We start from the raw sequence: 25,619 nt of genomic DNA on the forward strand, positions 1-25,619 counted from the left end.
TTTCTAAGTAGACATGGTATTAAAATACCTTCTACATATGTGTCTATATAGCCTTAGATTAGTATAATTGTCAGTCTTCATCATAGAAGATTCTTTGTGCAGTACATGATTTTAATACAGGAATTCACAGCACAGAGCATAGAGAATAAGTATCTGTGGAGTGCTCAGCCATAAACAGGTCACTGCAACTCTCCTGACAATGCTCTGGAAGCATCATGGATGTGGTGGTGGAAAGACTATAAGAGCTGGTAGCTAAGCGGCACTACTATGAACTCAGGGGCAGTCTTGGTTTACTTTACCTCTAACAGAATTTTTTCTCTTCCCTTAGTTTCTCACACCATCTGTCACTCAACAGTATTATGAAGCAGTATTTTCTGGACATGAAAGAGATACTGCACTCATGAACTCATAGTAGCCAAGACAATCACAAATCATGTGCACAGAATTAAGCCACCAAACACTCTAGTATGGAGAAAGATTTCTATTAAAGCCTCTCCCTACTTAATGTTCTCTTGTTTTGTCCTTTGCCTTTTCTTCTCATTTCATTTCATTGCTTTATTATCCTTTCTTTTTCTATCCTCTTTCCTTTTAACTTCCTTTCTTTGCTTATTATAAATATTCTGAGTCTAAAAAGAATAACTTCTATGAACACAAGTGTGGAGCCATGCCTTGGAGCATGGGCAAACTCCCAGAGCTACACCCCTAATTATGAATGACTCACCTTCTCCTATCAGACAGCAACTGTCAGTATCTCCTCAAAACAACTGTTACCATCCTAAAATTAACTGTCTTGTCTAGATTAAAAAGCCACTTTATGGGATGTAGATATGCACAGTGCTTAAGAACCTCTATTGTTGGTTCCCAGAATCCATGTCAATCTACCCAGTACTCCACTTCTAGGTGATGCAGTAGCATCTGCCCTCTGTTGACAGGACAATCATAAGTAGTAACCCACATACAGAAACATACATATTTACATAATAAGAATCAAAATAATTTCTAAAGGGCCTATTATTAAAAAGCATTTCAAAAAAATATCAAGAACAACAGAAAATACCAATAGAGAATTATTACAAAAATAAGTATAGCTAGATGACAACACTAATAAAAATAAAATAGAAAAAACTTCTCATTGCTAACTTTTTAAATGTAAATGTATTAAACTCCTCATTTGAGACATAGTTTGTACAAATAAGGACATTCAATTTTGATTCATGGAGACAGACTTAGAACAGAAAGAGAGACAAAGATAGTCCATATAAATAAGAATCAAAACAGAGCTGGGAAAATCATTTTGAGTCAGATAAAATAGAGTTTTAATCCAAAACTCTTCAAGAAAGAATAATGTTTCAAATGATAAAAGTATTCTTATTCCCTTTCTTGACAAATTTCTTGAGAGAAGCAAGTTGAAGGAGTTCATATCAATCAGGATGAATATTTTTTTTAAAAAAGGAAGCTGGTAGGAGTAAATAGGTAGGGATTTAGGGAGGAAAGTTAAAGAAGTATAATATATTAAATTTTTCAAAAATAAAATGATAAATTTCTATCAAAAATAATACTTTGAATCTCTCTGCAATGGCAACTGAGTACTTATTTAATTATGTATTCATTATTTAATTTTTATATTTGAGATTTTGGCTTTTTGGAGCACTTCTTCATTTAGCCCAGACTGCCACGTAATTCTCTAGGAATCCCAATCTGCCCTCTGATTATAATGATCCTCTTATCTCAGCCTAGTGAGTGTCGAGACCGTGGGCATGAACTACCACTGCAGGAGTAGCTGCTTCTTTTCTGTATATTTTTACATGATATTTAAAATACCATTATGATTATGACTATCATGAGATTTAATACAAGATCTAAACTTAAAGGACATTAGTATGTCCTGAATATGTCAAGTAAATTTAGGTGAATTGTACCATAGATACTAAATAAACTTGCACATCCTGAAGACAAAATACGCTTCCTGGTTTACCAAAGAAAATCATAGTTTATTTCTCTTTTCCAACGACAGTTATTAATACTTCTCTATTCTTTTTTATTATGTCTTTATTTCGATGACAAATTATGTGTATACTGAAATTGTGTTCACTACTACATTAACTCATTAACTTACACAGACAAACAAATAAACAAACAAACAAAAGTAAACAATATAACCAGTAGGGTTTCTGGAGTAGTTTGTAACAATTCGGGTGGGAGGATAGATTGATGGAAGCTTAAAGGTTCAAAAAAAAAAGTCTATTTCTAGATATGTACTTTGAGACAAAGATGTCAGGACTATCAAGCTCTCTTAAATCTACATAGACGTCATATTCATCTATTAAGCACTGGAAAACATTTGCTGTTGCAATTTCTGTGATACATTTGTTTTAGATGTCTTGAATTTCTCAAATGCCCAGCTACTCGTTAAATTCAGTTCACTTTGTTCTTGCTCGACTGCTAGCCTAATGATCAGTGTGTGCTTGTGGAAAGTCAATTGAATTGCCTCAATGCATAACAAGGGCAAAGATAGGCACAGTGTTCCTTCCTTAAATTACAGGCCATTTTAATACTGTCGAAAAGAATGTTTAAATCTAGTAAATACCCACTTATATAATGTTTTACTTGTAAGGAGTTACAAAGATGTTCTATGCGAAGAAGCAATTTTCAAGTTAATTTTTTCACTTAGAGATAGTGTCAAAGGGAGGGATGGCAGCTTGTGTCCACTTCCACTTAAAGCACTGGGACCCCATCTGGTTTGTACCTGTGTAGACCCTGTGTGTTGCTGTAGTCTCTATGTGTTCCTATGAGCATTTGTCCTATTCTCCCTGGAAGACATTGTTTCCTGATGTCTTCATTTTCTCTGACTCATGCAGTCTTTCTTTTTCCTCTTTAATAGTTTGAGCTGTGAGGGGAGGAAAGGGATGGAGTCATCTCATTTTGGATTGAGTGTTCCAAGGGCTCTAATCATTGTCCATCCATAGGTCTTTGTATTTATTCCTGATGTACTGTAGGAAAAAGGATATCTGCTGATGGTTGTGTAAGACACTCACCTCTGAGTATATCAGAATGTCCTTAAGAATCATTTAACCGCCACATGCCTTTAGGTGAAAAATAGTATTTTGTTTCTTCTTAGGTCAATAGCCTATCTAGTCTCAGGTTTTGGTTATCTGAGAAGTATTGGGCATGAGTTCTATCTCCTGGAGTAGGCCTTAAATCCAGTAAGATATTGATTGGTAAGTGACACAGGTTTGTGCCACTATTGCACAAATGTATCTTGCAGATAGGTAACCATTGTAGATGCTAGGGTTTGTATCTGGGTTGATGTTTAACTTTCTCTTCTTGTCGTGGTGTACAAATTACTTTCCAGTACCATGAATCCTAGTCAGAAAGAAGGTAAAGGCTCTAGAATGACACAAGCTTGACTTCATCATGTTTCCTCAGTTATATCAGTGTTGTTTTCAACAACAGGGCTTATCATTAGTTTTGGAGAACAAGCAAACGATTTGGTAGTAGCCTGGGTAGTTTGGGGGTTTTCATGGACCCCTGTGACCAAGAACTCAATTAGATATAATCCAATACCTTGTTTGGAGGCTTCATTTATATATACCATATTTCAAATAAACGAAATAAAAATTTAAATAAAGCAAATTATACTATTACTGTAAAGAAAGCATCTTTCTATGAACTTCATTCAGGAATAAAGATATATGATTGCAGTGTTCATCTCAATGCAGCTTTCTTAACTGTACCTCTACTAAAGACACTATTAGAAGTCCAAAATACAGTAAATATAATACCCATATTTTACCCATATAGCAGGTAGATTCTAGTGTTTTAAAAATGAATAAGTTGTACACAAATATAAATTCCATTATTGTATTTGTTTCATTTTCCTTTTAATCAAAATAAGTTGTTTTTCATATTTAACATACTATGATTCCCTGGAGGACAAAGCTATATCTATCTATCTATCTATCTATCTATCTATCTATCTATCTATCTATCTATCTACATTTGTGTGTATAGTTTCTTCCAATTACCCTCCGTACTTTTTGTACAAAATCAAAATTTAGTATATTGTTGTTGATTTGAATTTGATGTATTAAATTATAATGAAAGCAGAATGCTACTCTGTTAATGAGTATGTTAATGAAATGTTCTTTAAAACTTTTCAGAATAAAAATGAAACTCCCCATTATGTAAATTTCTCCAAAAGCATCTTTTACTAGTAAGTATTAAATTTCTTATTACATTTCAGTAATGTGACTCTAGGATAAGATGTCATTTGATAGTTTCCATCATTTGGAGATCCATGCACCACTAAAAATAAGCATATTTAAAAGTATCTGCCTAGATTTATGTACATACCATACTCTTGTGACGTGAGTGAATAATTCATTCTCATTCCATAGGATTCACATTAGGATGCTCTAATTCCGTGATTAAGAATCTCATTTACAAAACAGATTTAAAGCATAGAAACTTATTTTTCCTCTGTGTATTTCTCCACAGTTTCATCTGTTACCACACATTTCACATTTCTCATGAATTTTCCTAGAACATGGGCATATTATGTCACCTACTTCCTGGTTCTTTTGCATTGGCCATATAAAATAAAAAAAAAAATTAGGGGTGGGTGTTTTACTTTTGAAAATCCATATTGTTACATGAAAAGAAGACTGAATTCTGTTTCTGAATTTAATGAAAGTTCTTAGGTCAAGAATAAATTGTACATTACAAATAAGACTTTAACTGAATGCATACTATAGAACTCACTGAGTTTTCCATATTCTGAACTAGATATTGGGAAAATCATTAATATGACAGTGTTGGAAATAAGCGATGCAAATAACGGATATATTGTACAACTATTGTGTTGGAAAACATCAAAGAAGCGGCTCCATTTGAAAATTCGAGGCCAATTTTCCCTGTCACTTTTAACTGCGCTGAGACAAATTGTGAAGATTTACTAATCCTCTTACACAAGTTTATCTGCCAAACAGCATGCTTACTCATGCTCTTCTCAGATAAGTGAATTTAAAGACATATGTTAGGAGGTGGGCAGGGAAATGGATTTGGAATCACACAAATTCTGCTTCAAATGGAATATGATGAAGAGCTATTTACATAAGTGCTTCCTGGTGCTTATTAGAATTGTTAGTGGGGAAGGAGTGAGACTGGAAGGTCAAGTTATTCACTGCAGAGGAGCTGCAAACATTTGCCAGGAGAAATTTAAGAAAGTCCAAGTAAAGCATCTGTGCTAGAGGTAAAGGCAATTTCTACATAAGACCCCTCAGTATGCAAGGAGCTGCTGATTATATCAAGCAAAACCAAGATGTAGATTTTGCATGTCTTTCTGATGAGTTAAAAAATAGAGATGACTAAGATGATTTCTGCTTCTCACTTAGCTTTATATTTAAACATTCAGATAGAGTTGTGTTTGATACTGAAATTTTCCATGGATTTCTGCTTTCAGAAGGTCAGGAAGAACCTTTAGGTCTAATTCTCTAAAGGAAAGCTATATAGCACAAATCATTCTCATCTCATTGTCTGGAGTGATGGAAAAGTATCCCAGAATGTCAGATATGCTAAGAAGCATTCTATTGCTGAACAATATGCTCAATCAATTTCTCCATTACAATTACACGATGGTAGGAAACATTTTTCAGCTTCAAACATTATCATCAGAGGTTCTGTTTTGACATTAATCTATGAGTTCAGGCCACAATGGTAGTGACTTATAGTCACAGTTCTACCGAAGGCTCAGAGAGAAAGATTGATTGTACAACCTTGGATTTTATGAAGACCTATTTTTACAACCCAGCATGACAATGGCTCAGAGTAAATAAAGGCATAAAAATGCATAGAAAATGGAAAAAACAGAAAAATAATTAAACCATGGAAAACAAACAGAAAACTCTGCGTGGGCATAAAAGAAATGAGTCAGTTTAGCTAGGTAGGATATAGCCACAATTTCCATTGTTAGAACTACATTTTTTTCTACATATATCTGATTAACTTGACCATCGAAAGAAAGTGAAAATTTAAATATGTAAGAAACAGATAACAGGATATTTTATGTAACTGTATTTGGAAAGATTTTAAACTTAGAAACAAGGGTGACAACCATGATAGAAGAAATCGCCTCAATTTTCTCCAAAACAATTTGTGTTAAGTATGAATCAAAATAGCCACATTTTAAATTAATATATTGAGTTTTAGAATTTTCTTCAAAACTCACAATTATAACATTTTATATAATATTTGAATCAAAATTACAAATGATTTGAATACTAGTAGTTAATTGTACAGAACTTACCCTTTTTCTGAGCTAGAGACTAAGGAAACTATGAATAGGAAAATTATTAAGATAAATGACTTAAAGAAAATGCATATTAATCATTCTGACATTGGTAAAAGGACATGAAGGATGAAATAATTTAAAAGTGAGAGTAATTTTCTATCACCTTTTTGTTGAAAATAGATTCTTTTCTCATACAATGCAGCCTAACAAGAATTTCTCCTCCCTCTCCTCCTTGTGTCTTGCTCTGACCTCTCCTTTGCCCCAGATCCACCCCCTTCATTTTCATTTCTTCTTTGAAGAATAGGTGTCCAAGAGACAATAGTCAAACAAGACAAAACACAATAGAATAAGACAAGGAAAAGTCCTTCTATTGAACCTGGACAAGGCAACCCTGTAGGAAGAAAGAATACCAAGAGAAGGCAAAAACGTCAGAGATAAACCTGCTTCCACTGGTAGGGTTCTAACAAAAACACTAAGCTAACAACCATAACATATATGCAGACCCGTGCAGGTCCCATGCTTACCTCTTCAGGTTGGTGGAGTAGGCTATGCTCTTTTTGGTGTTTTCCATCCCCTCTGACTCCTATAATCTTTCTTCCCCCTCTTTTTACATCTTTCCCTAACTCTAAGGGGAGGGACTTGATGAAGACCCCTAATTTAGATATTTTCCCTATATAATTTCTTGCTTTGGGTCTCTGGATTTGCTGTTCCCCATCTGTTGCTGGAGGAAACCTCTCAGATGATGACTAACTAGACAGAACACCAATCTATGAGTATTACAGATTTTCTTTAGACATCATTTTATTGATTTTTTTTACCAGTTGCGTTTGGGTCTACTTTAGGTCTCTGGACAAGCTAGGCCATCCAGGCAAGGTGGGGCATGGATTCCCTGACTCCATCAACTTAAACCAAATATTGGTTTGTCACTCCCATACATTTTGAACCACCATTTCCTTAGCACATTTTGCATGCTGGACAGATTGTAGATAGAGGGTATTTTGGTTGTGTTGGTGTCTACATTTCATTTTCTGTACCCTTCAGAATATCTTCTTATGTCAAAAAGGCTAAAACACAGGGCTCAAGGTTCCATGCAGGTACCACCTCTACCCTTGTTCAATCTTTATGTTCAATGAGCTATGTGGATGCTATCCTTAGTAATGGGGATCCTTAGTGAGGGGGACCTTCTGTATTAACACCAGCACAATCCCTTCCTTGTTACCTTTAACTTCCATGGTAAATAAGTTCTGAGACCCAATATTTTAAATTCTTCATGCTTAAGGGATTACCACTGAAACCACCATGTACTTGAAATAACATTTTAGCTGTATTTAAATAATATAGCAGTGTCAGTAAAATACAGTTCATGGGTAAAATTAATTTGAGTTAGAGTTTAGTACATTACAAAGACTTGAGGCAATGTGTCAGAATAACAAATCACATATGAAGTCTAGCACAAGGATATTTATGAAACAGATTTAAAATAAGTCCATTTGAATGTGTAAAATTAGATAAGGTACTGTCTAATGCTTTTCAAGATCAATGTTCAATGAGCTGTATGGATGTTGTAGATATTATAGAACTGTGTAAATAAGATTTCGGGTTGGCTTCCATGGTGACATCTAAAAGGTGGTTGTCACTTTCTATTTCTGTCTGCACTCAGAGATGACTTGGTCCCAAAGCTCTCTGTACCCAGATTCCGTGGGGAGGTGAGCTGGACTCTCAGAAGTATGGACAATCCTGAGAACAAAGGGGAGACCACCACTTCTACTCACATTACTGGCCCAAGTGGAACTCACCTAGAGCCCTTTGGATCCTTCTGGTCCCCACCTGAGTCCAGAGCTGAAAGCCAGTCTCCAGGAATACTGCCGCATAGAGGTAAGATGAATATTTCTGATATGAGGGATATGCCTGGAGCCCTCAGGACACAGGAACCCAGGAGCAGTTTCAGACAGGATCTTTCTTGTTTCCACTTGTGCCCAGAGATGACCAGGTCCCACTGCTCTCAGTACCCAGGTCCCATAGGGGAGAGAGCTGGACTCTCAGACCTGTGGACAATCCTGAGAGCATGGGGAAGACAATCATTTCTGCTCACATTCCTGGTCCAAGAAGAACCCGCCTGGTGCCTTCTGGACACGGGAACCGAGGAGCAGTCTGGAACAGGATCCTTCTGGTTTATGCCTTTGACCAGAGCTGTCCCAGTCCCACAGGTCTGTGTATCCAGATACACTGGGAGAAAGCCAGTCTCCAGGAATGCTGATACACAGGTTTACAGGAGGGTCAAGCCACTGTCAGAGATAGCAAGACCAATTAATGCCAGAGATAACCAGATGGGAAGAGACACACACAGGTACATAAACAACAGAAATCAAGAGTACTTGGCATAATCAGAGCCAAGTTCTCCCACCCAAAGCAAATACTGGATATCCCAACACACAACAAAAGCAAGATTTGGCTTTAAAATTACATCTCATGATGATGATAGAGGACCTTAAGAAGGACATAAATGACTCCCTTAAAGAAATACAGGACAACACGGGTAAACAAGTAGAATTCCTTAAAGAGGGAACACAAAAATCCCTTAAAGAGTTACAGGAAAACACAACCAAACGTGTGAAGGAATTGAACAAAACCATCCAGGATCTAAAAATGGAAATAAAAAATAAATAAATCACAAAGGGATACAACCCTGGAGATAGAAAACCTAGGAAGGAGATCAGGAGGCTTAGACATAAGCATCACCAACAGAATACAAGAGATAGAGGAGAGAATATCAGGGGCAGAAGATACCATAGAAAACATTGACACAATAGTCAAAGAAAATGAATAACACAAAAACTCCTAACTCAAAATATCCAGGAAATCTAGGAAATAGTGAGAAGATCAAACTTAAGAATCATAGGTATAGAAGAGAGTGAAGATTCCCAAATTAATGGGCCAGTAAATATCGTCAACAAAATTATAAAAGAAAACTTCCATAACCTAAAGAAAGAGATGCCAATGGACATACAAGAAGCCTCCAGAATTCCAAATAGATTGGATCAGAAAAGAAATTCCTCCCGTCACATAATAGTCAAAATGCTAAATGCACAAAACAAAGAAAGAATATTAAAAGCAGTAAGGGAAAAAGGTCAAGTAACATACAAAAGCCGACCTTTCAAAATTATACCATGCATCTAACCAGAGACTATAAAAGCCAGAAGATCCTGGGCAGATGTCATATTGACCCTAAGAGAACACAAATGCCAGACCAGGCTAATATCCAGCAAAACTCTAAATTAACATAGATGTAGAAACCAAGATATTCCATAACAAAATCGAATTACACAATATCTTTCTACAAATCCAGCCCTACCAAGGATAATAAATGGAAAACTCCAATACATGAACATGAGGAGGGACTATACAATATGTAAAAAGCAAGAAAATAATTTTCTTGCAATAAACCCAAAAGAAGAGAGCCAAGGAAACTTAATTCCACCTCTACCAACAAAAATAAGCAGAAATAACAATCACCATTCCTTAATATATCTTAACATTAATGAACCCAATTCCCCAATAAAAAGACATAGACTAACAGACTGGATATAAAAGGATGACTCAGCATTTTGCTGCATATAGGAAACACACTTCAGTGACAGACACTACCTCACAGTAAAAATCTAGAAAAAATTTTCCAAGAAAATGGTCCCAAGAAATAAAGCTGGAGTAGCCATTCTAACATCAAAAAAAAAGTAGAATTTCAGCCAAAAGTTATCCAAAAAGACAAGGAAGAACACTTCATATTCATCAAAGGAAAAATTCACCAAGATGAACTCTCAATCCTGAGTATCTATGCTCTAAATGTACGGGCACCTACATTCATAAAAGAAACCTTACTAAAGCTTACATATTGCACCTCACACAATAATAGTGTGAGGCTTCAACAGCCCACTCTCAGCAATAGATCATGGAAACAGAAACTAAAACTGAGACAAAAAGAAATTTGCAGAAATTATGAACCAAAGGGATTTAACAGATATCTATAGAACATTCCATTCTAAAACAAAAGAATAAATCTTCTTCTCAGAACATCATGGCCCCTTCTCCAGATCTGACTATATAACCGATCACAAAACAGGTCTCAACCTATACAAGAAGATTGAAATTATCCCATGCATCCTATCAGATCACCCTGGACTAAGGCTGTTTCTTCCATAACAATAAAAATGACAGAAAGCCCGCAAACACATGGAAGATGCACAATGCTCTACTCAATGATAACTTGGTCAAGGAATAAATAAAGAAATTAGAAATGAAAATGAAGGCACAACATAGCCAAATTTATGGGACACAATGAAAGCAGTGCTATGAGGTAAACTTGTAGCTCTGAGTGCCTCCAAAAAGAAACTGGAGAGAGTATACGTTAGCAGCTTGACAGCACACCTGGAAGCTCTAGAACAAAAACAAGCAAGTGCACCAAGAGGAGTAGACAGAAGGAAGTAATCAAACTCAGGTCTGAAATCATCCAAATAGAAACAAAGAGGACTATGCAAATAATCAACAAAACCAGGAGCTGGTTCTTTGAGAAAATCAACAAGATAGACAACCCCTTAGCCAGACTAACCAGAGTGCACAGAGTGAGTATTTAAATTAACAAAGTTAGAAATGAAAAGGAAAAAAAAACTGACAAGGTCTGAGGAAATTAAAAAAAAAAAAAAGATCAGATCCTACTACAAAAGCCTATACTCAATAAAACTAGAAAATCTGGAGAAAATGGACAATTTTCTAGACAAATACCAGGTAGCAAAGATAAGTCAGAATCAGATAAGTCTTCTAACAGTTCCCTAACTCTGACAGAAATAGAAGCAGTTATTAAAAGTCTCCCAATCAAAAAAAGCCCAGGACCAGATAGATGAGTTTAGTGCAGAATTCTATCAGACCTTCAGAGAAGACCTCATACCAAATACATTCCAAACTACTCCACAAAATAGAAACAGAAGGAACACTACCCAATCCCTTCTATGAAGCCACAATTATACTTATACTTAAAGCATTCAAAGACCCAACAAAGAGCACTTCAGACAAATATCCCTTATGAATATCACCACAAAAAATACTCAATAAAATTCTCACAATCCGAATACAAGAACACATCAAAACAATCATCGATCTTGATCAAGTAGGCTTTATCTCAGGGATGCAAGGAAGTTTCACTATATGGAAATACATTAACATAATCCACTATTTAAACAAACTCAAAGAAAAAAATTTTAAAAAAATAACCGTTTCATAAGATGCTGAAAAAGAGTTTAACAAAATTCAACACCCCTTCCTGTTAAAAGTTTTGGAAAATTCAGGAATTCAAGGCCCATATATACATAGTAAAGGCAATATACAGCAAACCAGTAGCCAACATCAAACTTAATGGAGAGAAACTTGAAGCAATCTCAGTAAAATCAGGGACTAGACAAGCCTGCCCACTCCATATTTATTCAAAATAATCCTCTAAGTCCTAACATAGCAATCAGACAACAAAAGGAGGTCAAAGGAAAACAAATTGGAAGGGAAGAAGGCAAAATATCACTACTTGCAGATAAGATAGTATGCTTAAGTGACCCCAAAAGTTCCACCAGAGAACTACTAAGCCAGATAAACAACTTCAGCAATGCGTACAGATACAAAATGAACTCAAACAAATCAGGATCCTTCCACTACTCAAAGGATAAACAAGCTGAGAAAGAAATTAGGGAAACAACACCCTTCACAATAGTTCCAAATAATATAAAATATTTTGGGGTGACTCTAACCAAGCAAATGAAAGAGCTGTATGACAAGAACTTCAAGTCTCTAAAGAAAGAAATTGAAAATCTCAGAAGATGGAAGGATCTCCCAGGTGAATGTATTGGAAGGATTAATCTTGTTAAAATGGCCATTTTACAAAAGCGATCTACAGATTTAATGCATTCCCCATCAAAATTCCAACTCAATTCTTCATAGAATTCAAAAGAACAATTTGCAAATTCATTTGTAACAACAACAACAACAACAACAACAACAACAACAACAACACAAGTCCCGGATATGGAAAACTATCCTCAACAATAAAAACTTCAGAAGCAATCGGTATCCCTGACTTCAAGCTGTATTACCGAACAACTCTGTATAGTATTGATACAGAGACAGGCAGGTAGATCAAGGGACTAGAATTGAAGACCCAGTAATGAGCCCATACACTTCATCTTTAATAGAGGAGCTAAAACCATCCAGTGGAAAAAAGATAGCATTTTCAACAGATGGTGCTGGTTCAGCTGGAGGTCAGTGTGTAGAAGAATGCATATTGATCCATTCTTTTCACCCTGTACAAAGCTCATGTTCAAGTGGATCAAAGTCCTCAGCATAAAATCAGATACTCCCAAACTCTTAGAAGAAAAAATGGGGAAGAGCCTGGAACACTTGGGCACTAGGGAAAATTTCCTGAACAAAACACCTATGGCTTATGCTCTAAGATCAAGAATCAAAAAATGAGACTTCAAAAAATTACAAAGCTTCTGTAAGGCAAAGGACACTGTCATTGTTACAAAACAGCAACCAACAGATGAGGAAAAAAATCTTTATCAATCCTACATCTAATAGAGGGCTAATATCCAATATATAAAAAGAAATAAAAAAAATTAGACTCCAGAGAATCAAATAACCCTGTAAAATTGCATACAAAGATGAACAAAGGATTCTCAGTTGAGGGATATCAAATGGCTGAGAAGCACCTAAAAAATGCTTAACATCCTTAGTCATCAGGGAAATGCAAATAAAAACAACCCTGAGATTCCACCTCACACCAGTCAGAATGGCTAAGATAAAAAACTCAGGTGACAGCAGATGCTGACAAGGATGTAGAGAAAGAGAAACACTCCTCCATTGTTGGTGGGATCGCAAACTGGTACAAACTCTCCTAAAATCAGTTTTGTGTTTCCATAGAAAATTGCATGTAGTACTACCTTAGAACCCAGTTATACCCCTGCTGGGCATGCTCCACTATATTCATAGCAGTCTTATTTATATTAGCCTGAAGCTGGAGAGAACCCAGTTGTCCCTCGACAGACAAATGGATACAGAAAATGTACCTCATTCACACAATGGAGTACTACACAGCTACTAAAAACTATGAGTTCATGAAATCCGTAGACAAATGAATGGAACTAGAAAGTATCTTCCTGATTGAGCTAACCCAATCACAAAAAACACTTATGGTTTTCACTCACTGATAAGTGGATTTTAGTCCAAAAGATCAGATTACTCAAGACACAATCCATAGACCACATGATGCTCAAGAATAAGGATGACTAAAGCCTGACTGCTTTAGTCCTTCTTAGAAGGGGAAACAAAAATATTCATAGCAGGAGGTAGAGAGAAAAAGATTGGAGCAGAGACTGAAGGAATAGCCATTCTGAGCCTGCCCCACCTGTGTTTCCAGTCCATATACATACAGCCATCAAACCCAGTCACTGTTGCTGATGCCAAGAAGTGCTTGCTGACAGGACCCAGATATGGGTGTCTCCTGAGAGGCTCTGCCAGAGCCTTACTGATACAAATGAGGATGATTGCAGCTAACCATTGGAATGAACAAGGCGGCCCCAATGGAGGAGTTAGAGAAAAGACTGAAGGAGAAGTAGGGTTTGCAACACCATAGGAAGAACAACAATATCAACCAAACAAACCTCACCAGACCTCTCAGGGTATAAACCACTAACCAGTGAGTACACATGGAAGGACCCATAGCTCCAGCTGCATATGTAGCAGAGGATGGCATTGTGCAGCATCAATAGGAGGAAAAGCCCTTGATCCTATGAAGGGTCATTTGCCCAATGTAGGGTGATGCCACGGCATTGAGGATGGAGTGGGTGGTTGGGAATGGGAACATCCTCATAGAAGCAGGGGGAGGGGATATGGGAGAGGGGAGAAAAGCAATAATATTTTAAATGTAAATACATAAAATATCCAATAAAAATAAAGTCATATAAAAAGTAGAGAAAATTTTCCTAAAAAAAAGAAAGAAAGAAAGAAAGAAAAAAAGAAAGAAAAAGAAAAAAAAATGAAGTATTTAAAAAAGGGGGGAAGGTTGACCTGGAGTGATCACTTAATGAGATGCAAAGTGAAAAAGTAAAAAAAAATAAAATTACTTAAAAAAATGAAGAAAGAAAAAAAACTGGATAGCAAAAAGTATTCTCAATAATAAGAGGACTTCTGGGGGAATCACCATCCCTGACCTCAAGCTGAATATAGAATAATCTTGATTAAAAACTGCATGGTATTGGTATAGAGAAAGGGAGATAGATCAATGAAATAGTATTGAAGACCCAGAAATGTATTCACACATCTATGGTCACTTGATTTTTGACAGAGGAGCTAAAAGTATTCAATGGGAATATGGCAGCATTTTTAACAAATTGTGCTGGTTCAACTATAGAATAGAATGTAGAATAGAATTAAAATTGACCCATTCTTATCTCCTTTTACAAACTCAAGTCCAAGTAGATTGGAGACCTCGACATAAAACCAGATACCCTGAAACTAATGGAAGAGAAAGTGGGAAGAGCCTCGAACAAATGTACAGGGGGAAATTTCCTGAACAGAACACCAAGATCTTATGGTCTAAGATTCAGAATAAACATATTTGTCCTCATAAAATTTTAAAGCTTCTATAAGGAAAGTACACTGTCATTAAGACCAAATGGCAACCAACAGATTGTGAAAAGATGTTTAGCAATCCTACACCTAATAGAGGGCTAATATCTAATATATACAAAGAACTCAAGAAGGTAGACTCCCAAGAATCAAATAATCCTATTAAAAATGGGGTATAGAGCTAAACAAAGAGTTCTCAACTGAGAAACATTGAATGGCCAAGAAGCCAATAAAGAAATGTTCAACATCCTTAGTCATCAGGGAAGTGCAAATCAAAACAATACTGAGATTCCATCTCATATCAGTCAAAATGGCTAAGATCAAAAACTCATGGGACAACAGATGCTGGTGAGGATGTGGGGAAAGAGGAATGCCTCTATTTTGGTGGTTTTGCAAGCTGGTACAACCATTGTGAAAATCAGTCTAGTGGTTCTTCATAAAATTGGACATAGTACTGCCTTAGGACCCATCTATACCTCTCCTGGGCATATACCCAAATTGTGCTCCAACATATAAACAGGTTGTATATTCCAATACATTCATAGCAGCCTTACTTATAATAGCCAGAAGCTGGAAAGAACCCAAATGTCCTTCAACAGAGGAATGGATACAGAAAATATGGTACATTTACACATTGGAATACTACTCAGCTATCAAAAACAATGACTTCATGAAATTCTTTGGAAAATGAATAGAACTAAAAAATATCATCCTGAGTGAGGTAACCCAGTCATAAAGGACACATATGGTATGCACTCACTGTTAAATGAAGAATAGTCCAAAAGCTTGGTTTACCAAGAAACTATTCACAGATCAAATGAAGCTCAAGGAGAAGGAAGAACAAAATGTGTGTGCTCCAGTCCTTCTTAGAAGGGAGAACAAAATACTCATCGGAGGAAATACACAGACAAATAGTCATCCAGAGAAATGTCATCCAGAGACGGCCCCTTCTGCTGATCCATACCATATGCAGCCACCAAACTCAGTCATTATTGCCAAAAAGTCCTTGCTGACAGGAGCCATATATGGATATCTCCTGAGGGGCTCTGCCAGAGCCTTACTGATGTAAAAGATCATGCTTGTGGCTAACCATTGGACTAAGCACAGTTACCCAAGGAGGAGTTTAGGGACTGAAGGAGTTGAAGGTCTTTGCAAACCCCATAGGAAGAATGACATTATCAACCAACCAGATACCACCATAGCTCTCAGGGACTAAACCACCAACCAGTCAGTAAACATGGGGGGACCCATGGCTCCACCTGCATTGTCTAGCATCAATAGGATGAAAAGGCCTTAGTCTTGTGAAGGCTTCTTTCCCCAATATAGGGGAATGCCAGGGTGTTGAGTTGGGAGTGAGTGGGTGGGATTGATTGCATCTTCACTGAAGCAGGGGGAGGGGGAATTGCATATAGGAGAGGTGGGAAAAGGTATAACATTTGAAATGTAAATACATAAAATATCCAAGAAAAATAAAATTAAAAAATAAGAAGTCAAATGTCCTGTCTTGATGACACTTCATTCAGTTTCATTTCTTTACTAAGATTTTTCTTCCTGTCTCACACAGACAGAAATTCAGAGCAATGTCACCTCAGCTTTCACAGAGACTGCCACTCTGCATGAAAGACCAACAACTGCAAAAATATGACAGCAGCAAACAAAAGCTCACTGCAGTAAGGAACTAAACCCAAAAGGGTCTCCCAGGGGGTTCCTTTGCAGGGTACAGAATAAGCTAGCAGAAATGAGTAATCAATTGGCATTGGTGAACAAAGTAATTGCTGCTGATGGATCCACCCTGGCAGTCTTTCCGTTTTAGTAGATTTGTTCATTATATTTTCACACCCCTAGTGAGGTGTGACTGTAATATTTGGTGTATTAATTTCTTCACACCTGCATTGTCAGGATCATCACAATACCAGGATAGATTTAGAAAAGAAGCAAAAAATTCAAGAGAAAAGTCAGAATGACATGAATTTTACCCTTGCCCCTGTGAAAAGATTTTGTATTTTGTTTATTTTATTTTATTTTTATTGGATATTTTATGTATTTAGATGGTGTTTTTATGTTGTTCTTTTACTATTAAACAATATGACAGTTATTAGAGTGCAAATGGAAATATCCATATCCATGGACATATAATTGTCAAGAACAGAGGAAAAGGAAACACATGTATTTCCAAACAATAGAAATACAGTTGTCTATCAGTTTTTTGTAAGTATACTTGTTATTGATTTTTTTTTGCTCTGTAATTTGTTTACTTAAATTACGAGTAAAAGCTTACATCATTAATAGTTGAGAGGTCTAAGTTGTAAATGTAATTTACCAAATTTTTATCATTATTTGCTAAGTCAAAGAAGCTGGTTTGTAGGTGCTCATGGGTTTTTCTTGTGGTTTTTGGCTTTTTGAGACAGGGTTGCAGTAACTTGCACAGGCTGATAACCTTGGAGTTCCCTTTTATTCACCCATAGGCTGGATACCTTTGTGATGACACTCATGGTTCTACTTGTGCTTCTCCTTATTATGTGGACTGATGCTTACTTATAGATCCAAGCTACACAGAATAAATTCTGGCCTCCTAGAATTACTAAAGCTCAACTTGTACAAAATTTTTGAGAATTAAATTTAATAATTGTTATCATGCATCTAAAAGTTTTAATATACTTTTATAATCTAGTCAACATTTAAAGATCTAGTTATCCACACTGTTGTAACAGACTTTCTTAGATGTTATGCTATTTAGGGGAAAAAACACAGTCCCTAGATAACTTTGCACAAGGCAAGAAAATGTTTAATTAACATAGCTAAGTTCATTCCATTATTGTAACTAGTTCCATGCTGACAAAAGTTTTCATTTTATAACAAAACATACAAAATGGTCAATTTAGTTAAATCAATTTGAAATGGAATTCATTTTAAAATCAATTAATTTTAGGATGAAAAATTATTACGACCGTATCTCCCAAGACATGTCATTTTCTGAAAATTCTATATTATTTCTTTTGTTGTGGTGAGGGCAGTAAGCCACTCCTTTTGTGAATGAGCCACTGCTGAAGATCATGTTGAAAAGTAGTTAAGTTCATTTTGTACTTTAGTGGCTCTGTGAAAATGTGTGCATTGTCAAGTATCTGTTTCCTGCCCTAAAAAGAAAAGATTGGGCTATGGCCAAAATTGAAACATTAATAATAATTAATTGTTGATTCACTTCAATATGTAGATCTCAGACAAACTCGCAAAACAATAAACCCACTAGACTAAATGTGAACTTGTTTGGTGAGCTGATTTTGAGGGCAGAAAAATTGTTCTTTTCATTTGGCTGTAGTTTTATTTATTCTGTTTAGTGTGAGCCCAAGGTGCATTGTCAATCCCTTTGCATTACCTCCTGTTTGTAATGTATTGGATAATTTAGCTCACTTAGGTAGGTCTAAATAATAGTTTATAGAAGCAGTAAGTTCTTTTTGTAATTTGTAGGTAACCATTCATTTAAAGGGGGTAGATGTTTGCATATAGGCCAGAAAGAATAAATTTTCTCACAGCGAAAGACAGAGAACCACAATTAAATGTTTAGTTCCAATATGAGGCAGACACACACACACACACACACACACACACACACACACACACACACACACATTTACAAACAACAAGTAGAAAGATCAGCATTTTTTAATGGGTTCATTCTCTTTGGTTCCATGGAGAGAAAGTATTTCAGTCAGATATTACCAGTATTGAAATCATTACCAAGTCTATGGGCAGATGGCTGGCCGATAATTGTTTATAGGGACAGATGGCAGTTCCTTGTACCCTCTTTCTGGTTTCTGTGTTTTTAAAGCTCAGCAGTTGTAATGTGAAGCCTTCATAGGACCATAAAATACAAACCACTTTAAATAACTTTGAAACAGGATTTTGACTGATGCGCTTAAAAGAAACAGTCACAGTTTGAAACTCCATCTGCAAACCTGAAAGTTGTATAGCTCTGCAGGTTATAATTTATAGGAATATCAGGCTAATTCCAGAAAGGTCTATATACAGACATTTAAATGGCATAAATACAATAACTATTTGAATGTAATCAAATGCTTTTTTACCCTTTCAATGAGCAAAGGCAAACTGCAAACTTTGAGTATATATTCTGTAATCAAACACCAGTAAATGTTAAGCACCTAGTTAGATTTTGTGATTGGTCAGATACATACTGTCCTTAGATGATAATCTAATGAGAAGTGAACAGATATACACACAAAAACATACGTAGCTCATTGGAGTACAGGAAGATGGTGCCAAATGCCAAGTGACACATAATATTGCTTGAAAGTATTAAATAGTGATATGACTGTGGATATAGCCATTTATTGAGAATGATGAGGCACAGCTTGGACAAATAAAGGATTGGAAAAGGTTTTGCTGATGGAAAGAGAAGCCTGAGCAAAGATGCAAGATCATGAGTCACAGACTATTTTCTTGCTCATTGTGTAACATTGCTTTTCTCTTATTTCTATGTCCTTTCAGGGTGGAGTAAAAGACAATAAACAGTGTATTTATTTGATTGGCATAAGGATAATTTAAAAGAGGAGTAGCCAATGCTGGATATCAGTGACATGAATTGTGCCCTACTGATATCAAACTTTGTCCCTAAAAGTCATTTGGAAGGCCACCAAAATGTTCTGAGTATATATAAAGTATACAAATGGTAATTTAGAGAACATTTTTTGATAGTTATGCGGAATAGATTAAAAGCAAGTGAACTAATTTGGAATATTATAGGAATTTTATGATTGAAAATGGTATATCTCTCAAATCATGGTGAAAAATGCATGAAGGAATACTCAATGGATTGTCATAACTGGTTCTGTGTGAAAGACTGAAAATCATGGGTAGGGTGAGTCAAAAGATTTATGACTTAAATAACTATTCAAGTTATTTTTCTTCTTAATAATAGGAATTGGAAAGCCCTAGAGGAAAGAATGGAACCATACAATTAAATTGGCACTTGCAATATTATGGAAATATCAAAGTGGGGAGACACTGATGGCATTTGGTAATCGGACGATAAAACAAATCATGGAGTACATATTGTAATACTTCTGATAATAAAAGGTAGATGGGATTGCTAAAGACAAGTGTAAAAAGGAAATGGTAATGTAATGAAAACTAAAGCTTTGGAGTAACATCTACATTTTAAACCTTGTGTTAAAAATCTTAGTATCTGTGTGTGTTGGGGGGCGGGGGGGCACATAGCATTTAAGTATTTGTAGGTATAGAGTAGTATTTCTCTCTTCATGGTAAGTTTAGGCTAATTTATGTTCCTCCTTTGTTGTTTTACAAGAAATAAAAGTATAGACTCTATACAATTCCTTCAACTACATAGTATAATGAAACTGCCAAGCAAACAAACACATATCCCAGTAAACAATAGCAAGCCATAGAAAGTAAAATAAACAATAAAACAAGCAAATATGTAAATTATGTGCTTGAAAGGGCAGAAAAATACTTAGCTTGGATGCTGCTGAAATATTTTCTGTCTCAAAGGAAACAAATACACTAGGCCCAATCTCACACAAATAATTTTGATTTTCCTAAATACGTCTTACCAAGATCAGATAACAATATGTACTGTAGGAATTTTGTTTCACACTTAGTTTCTACTCTAGATTAATTCTACAGCAAGTTTCTAAGATCATTGCCAGATACCAAATTCAATTCAAATGTACAAGGAGTATGAACATCATCGGTAAAGCGACCTTACAGCCTACAGACTTCTTCACATGGAAGCAGAAGTTACTCAATACTGACTCAGTTTTCCTGAGTAAAAGTAATGTGCAATGTTTGAACTGAAGAAAATATTTAAAAATACAAATATTTGAGTGCTGTGTTGTGAATTATTTCTTCTAATTTTTGAGAGGATAATTTCATGTAATTTCTACTTTCTCTTTCATCCCTTCAAACCTCTCCTTGCTTTTTTCAAACTTATTACATCTCTTTCCATTAATCATTTTTACACACACACACACACACACACACACACACACACACATATTTAGCAATGTAAGAATATTATTATACAGAGATTGAAGGGACCTTATTGAATAATATAGTAAAATTTCCTGTTTAGACTCAACAAAGGCAAAATATGCATGTCTGATCACTGAATGTATGACAGTAGCATAGTTATACAACTTAATTGCTGTCATTTTCAGAAAATTAAACTGGATGATGTTGAGCTGAAATCATATATTAGCTATGAATGCTAGTGAATGAGACTACAAAAGATTATCAAAATGTCTTTGTTCTTCTACTTTTAGTTTAGGTTGTATATCTCTTTACAGATATTTTAGCAAACTCCAGATGTTGCAATAGTAGATCGCTTAACAGCGAGTTAGCAGAAGTGCGGAGTAGATGTGTGGACACCAGACTATGAGATCCTTGTGTATGGAAGAAGTGTGTTTCTCATAGATAATAGTCAGAAGCAGAGCAGGAGGTCAGATAATAAATAAAGGAAGAAGGGAAAATAGAAGAATGAAAGGAAAATGGAAAAGATATACAATTGGAGAGTAATTTATACTTTTATCAGTTTTGAATTTTAATAGAGTAGATTAATTGTGTATGGTATATATGGTTTTCATATTTTATATGGTAATATGAAGAAATACTTAAGGCTTGGGTACTCAATATATCAAAGTAATATGTAAGTATATTAAGAACTAAATTAAGGAAGGCTAATGATTTGTTTGAGTTAGTTTTATATCTTGCAACTTTGCTTAAGTTGTTTATCTATTGTAGGAGTTCTCAGGTAGGATTTTGAGGTTGGCTTATGATTACTATCATGTCATCCACAAATAATGATCCTTTGACTTCTTGCTTTCCAATTTGTATTCCCTTAACCTCCTTTTGTTGGATAATTGCTCTAGGAATAACTTTGGATACTACATTGAGTAGATAGGGAGAGAGCATGCAGACCTGTCTTGTCTTGATTTTAGTGGGATTGAGTCTAGTTTCCTTCCATTTAATTTGATGTTGGCTGTTGGTTTGTTGTATATTGTTTTTGTTATGTTCAGATATGTACCATGAATTCCTGATCTCTTCAAGACTTTTAACATGAAAGGGTATTGTATTTTGTCAAAGGCTTATTCAGCATCTAAATGTGACCAAGGACATCATGAATATGGTAGGCAAATGGATGGAAGTAGAAAATATTATCCTGGATGAGGTAACCCAAATACAAAAAGACATCCATGGTATGTATTCACTGACAAGTAGATGTTATCCACAAAGTCCAGAATACCCATAGTACAACACACACAACTTTAAGAAGTTTAACAAGAAGGAAGGCCCTGGTGAAGATATTAGAAGGGGAACAAAATAATAACAGGAGGTAGAGGGAGGGAGGGACATGGACCGGAGGGGAGAGATGGAGGGAAAAGGGAAGCAGGATCAGCTATGTCGGAGTGGAGAAAGAGGCAGAAGAGAAGCCCAGAGGGCTAGAAAAGTGGAAGAAATAAGCAACAGTTTGGGACAGGATGAAGCTAGGAGGAACCTCTAGAAAGTCCCAGAGACCTGGGAGATGAGAGACTCCCAGGACACATTGGGGATGACCTTAGCCAAATTGCTCAACAGTGGGGAGAGGGAACTCAAAGAGTCCACCTCCAGTAGATAGGCAGGAACCCAAGTGGATGAACAGGGATACCAACTCACAGTCAAATTCTCTGACCCAGAATTTTTCCTATCTAAAAGAATTATAGGGACAAAAACGGAGATGAGGCTAAAAGACAGGCTTTCCAGCTGGGATCCACATGGTGTGGGGATGGGTCACCAAGGCCTGAAACTGTTACTGATGCTATGAGGTGCTAACAGACAGGAGCTTGGAATGGCTGTCCTCTGAGAGGCCCTAATAGCAGCTGACTGAGACAGATGCAGATACTTACACGCAACCATTGAATTGATGTCTTGGACCCCTATGGAGGAATTAGGGAAAGTATTAAAGGAACTGAAGGGGAGGATAACCCCATAAGAAGAAGAGCAGCCTCAATTAACCCGTTACTCCCAGAACTCCCAGAGACTGAGCTACCAATCGTAGAGCTTACATGAGGTGGTTCTTGGCTCCAGGCACATACATAGCAGAAGACTGCCTGGTCTGGCCTTGGTGAGAGAAGATGTGCCGAACCCTAGAGAGACTTGAGGCTTCAGGGAAGCAGGATGCCCAGGACAGGGGAGTATACTCTGCAAGGCAAGAGAGAAGAGGGGTAATGGGATGAGAAAATATGGGAAAGGGGACCCAGATGGGGATCGATAGCTGGAATAGAAATAAATAATAAAAATATTGAAATATTTAATCAGGTAAACATTTTTCTTATTACCAGCACTAAGAATAAAGAAGACTTTCACATTTAAAAAGAAGAACTAAATAAACATTATTTCCAATTTTAATACATATATTCTAGTATCAATGGTGGCACTATATTTATGACTTTTAAGTAAAAATTTTTAGCATGTTGTAAACAATGTATATTTTTTGATTGGCATGCCTTTATATTAAAAATCTGAGATATTTCAAATGTACTTTTTACCAAGCCATTCTACTTAAGCCTGTCCTAACTAGTATGAGCTGTGGGAGAGGTAATAACACATGTTGAGATTCTTTTTCTTTGCTTCCTTTTTTGTTTTACCTTAAAGACTCTGTAGTCTAGGCTATCTTTAAACTCACTATGTAGTGGATGCTATTCTCAAACCATGAGGATCCTTTTATCACAGCGTTCGGAGTGCAGCTATGCCATGAATGAACCATTATGCCAAGCAAAGCTCTTGGAATATATATGATACCATTGAGGCCTTCTCTAGGAAAGAAACATATTCAGTCTGGGAATGAGAGAACAAATCCATTGTGCAGTTGATATTACATAATTTTAACCATTATATGTGCTTTATGATGTATCATCGACATTCTCAAAACTCGAATTTCATTTCCTCTCTTAGTAACAAAGAACTTGTTCACTTATAGCTTTTTTGCACATCCTGTCAGAATTCAGAGTCTGTGTAAAATAATTTTCATTCTTTGGTTGGAGGGATGGGAGTATGAGATGCCATAGTATATACTTTGCACATCGAAACACCTAAGTTAAGTAATACTCCACTATTATTCAATGCTGATTTGCTATTAATGCTGACTTAACTGAAAACACAAAGTTGGTGGAGGAGAATATTTGATCAGAACCCTTATTGCTATTACTTTTTGCTTGCAATCTGAGTGAAACTATTCTCAATCACACATTGAAACCCTAGAGCAAGAACCTACACAATGCCAGATGGCCATTAAAGCATGTAATGAATGGCATAGCTTTCTGATATTGCACTGGGAATGGAACTTTAGGTATTTACTTCTAGACACACATCTTAAACTTTGTTTTCTGAATAGAATGTCTACATGACTCTCTAGCCCAAAGATGTTCAATTCAATTATTTTTCTTTGGGGATAAACTTGCCTATAGAGGACACTGTCCTCATACTCCCATTGTGTAAGAGTTCAAGCTAGGAAGCAAGAAATGTTCATTTTGACCATAATTAATCATTATGAGAGTGTTACCTATTTCACCTCAGTGACCACAAAGAAAGAGGAAAAAGCCACTGCAATTGTTATAAGTCATACTTCAAGCAGCAAGTGACACTTTATGGACTAAGTTACGGAGCCTTATTTAAAAAAGTCCATTTCTCAATTTTATATTATTGGACTTATTAACATCTGAGTTGCATCTAGAAGGAACCACATTGCACTTGTCAGGACCCCTGTGATTAAGTAAAAGGTATGCCAATAAATTCCCAAGCCACACAGGTAATTAAGAGCTTCATCTGGGATGGATAGGGTTTAAGGTACATTTGAATATGTAAGCACCAATGAAATAAATTAAGCAATATAATTAAAATAAGCTTAATGCATGTGTGTCATTCTTTTCCTTTCTCAAACTCTGTCAGCTATAGTCAAAAAATTTCACGAAGAAATTCACGCATTCTAAGGCATTGATTCTGATGGAAGAAGGTAGATTTTCATTAATAATAGTGAGAACTTTGGGTTACAGACGTTCCACAGTAAGTTTGCAAAGATTTAACTATTTTAATTCACAGTATAATCTTGTGAAATAGAGAATAATACTCATTTCACAGAGGAATAAGCACAAAGAGGTTAATTTTCCTAAGTATCTTAGCTACAATAATTCTAGCTGCTGTGATATGTTTGATTTAACAAGAGATATTTATTTTATGCAAACTTTTATACTCATAAATTGTGAATTACTTTGTCTGAAGCCAACTGACACTTAATCTAAAAAGTATTTATTTTCCAACTCTACAGAATTATTTTAATGCCAAAATATTAATATCTATATTTTGGGGTTAAAGCTATGTATATCCCTTTGTAAAAGTGTGACTGTATTACATATTTACTTTACATAATAATGAGGTAACATACATGGTCAAATTTATAGCAAAAAAGTTACATGAAATCTTTTTAAGAGACAATGAACAACATGTACCATAATAATAAATGTAAAAAAATGCTATGTGGTTTCTTACCACCCATTCTCTGTATTTTCTTTATTTGTGATACTCATGATGAAAGCTACTGCCACCTGTATTCTACGAAAATATCTTCCACTAAGCTATCCACCTCCAGAACCTTCACTTAATT

Source organism: Rattus norvegicus, chromosome X (genome assembly GCF_021556685.1).
Source record: "Rattus norvegicus strain SHRSP/BbbUtx chromosome X, alternate assembly SHRSP_T2T, whole genome shotgun sequence".
Classification (NCBI taxonomy): Eukaryota; Metazoa; Chordata; class Mammalia; order Rodentia; family Muridae; genus Rattus; species Rattus norvegicus.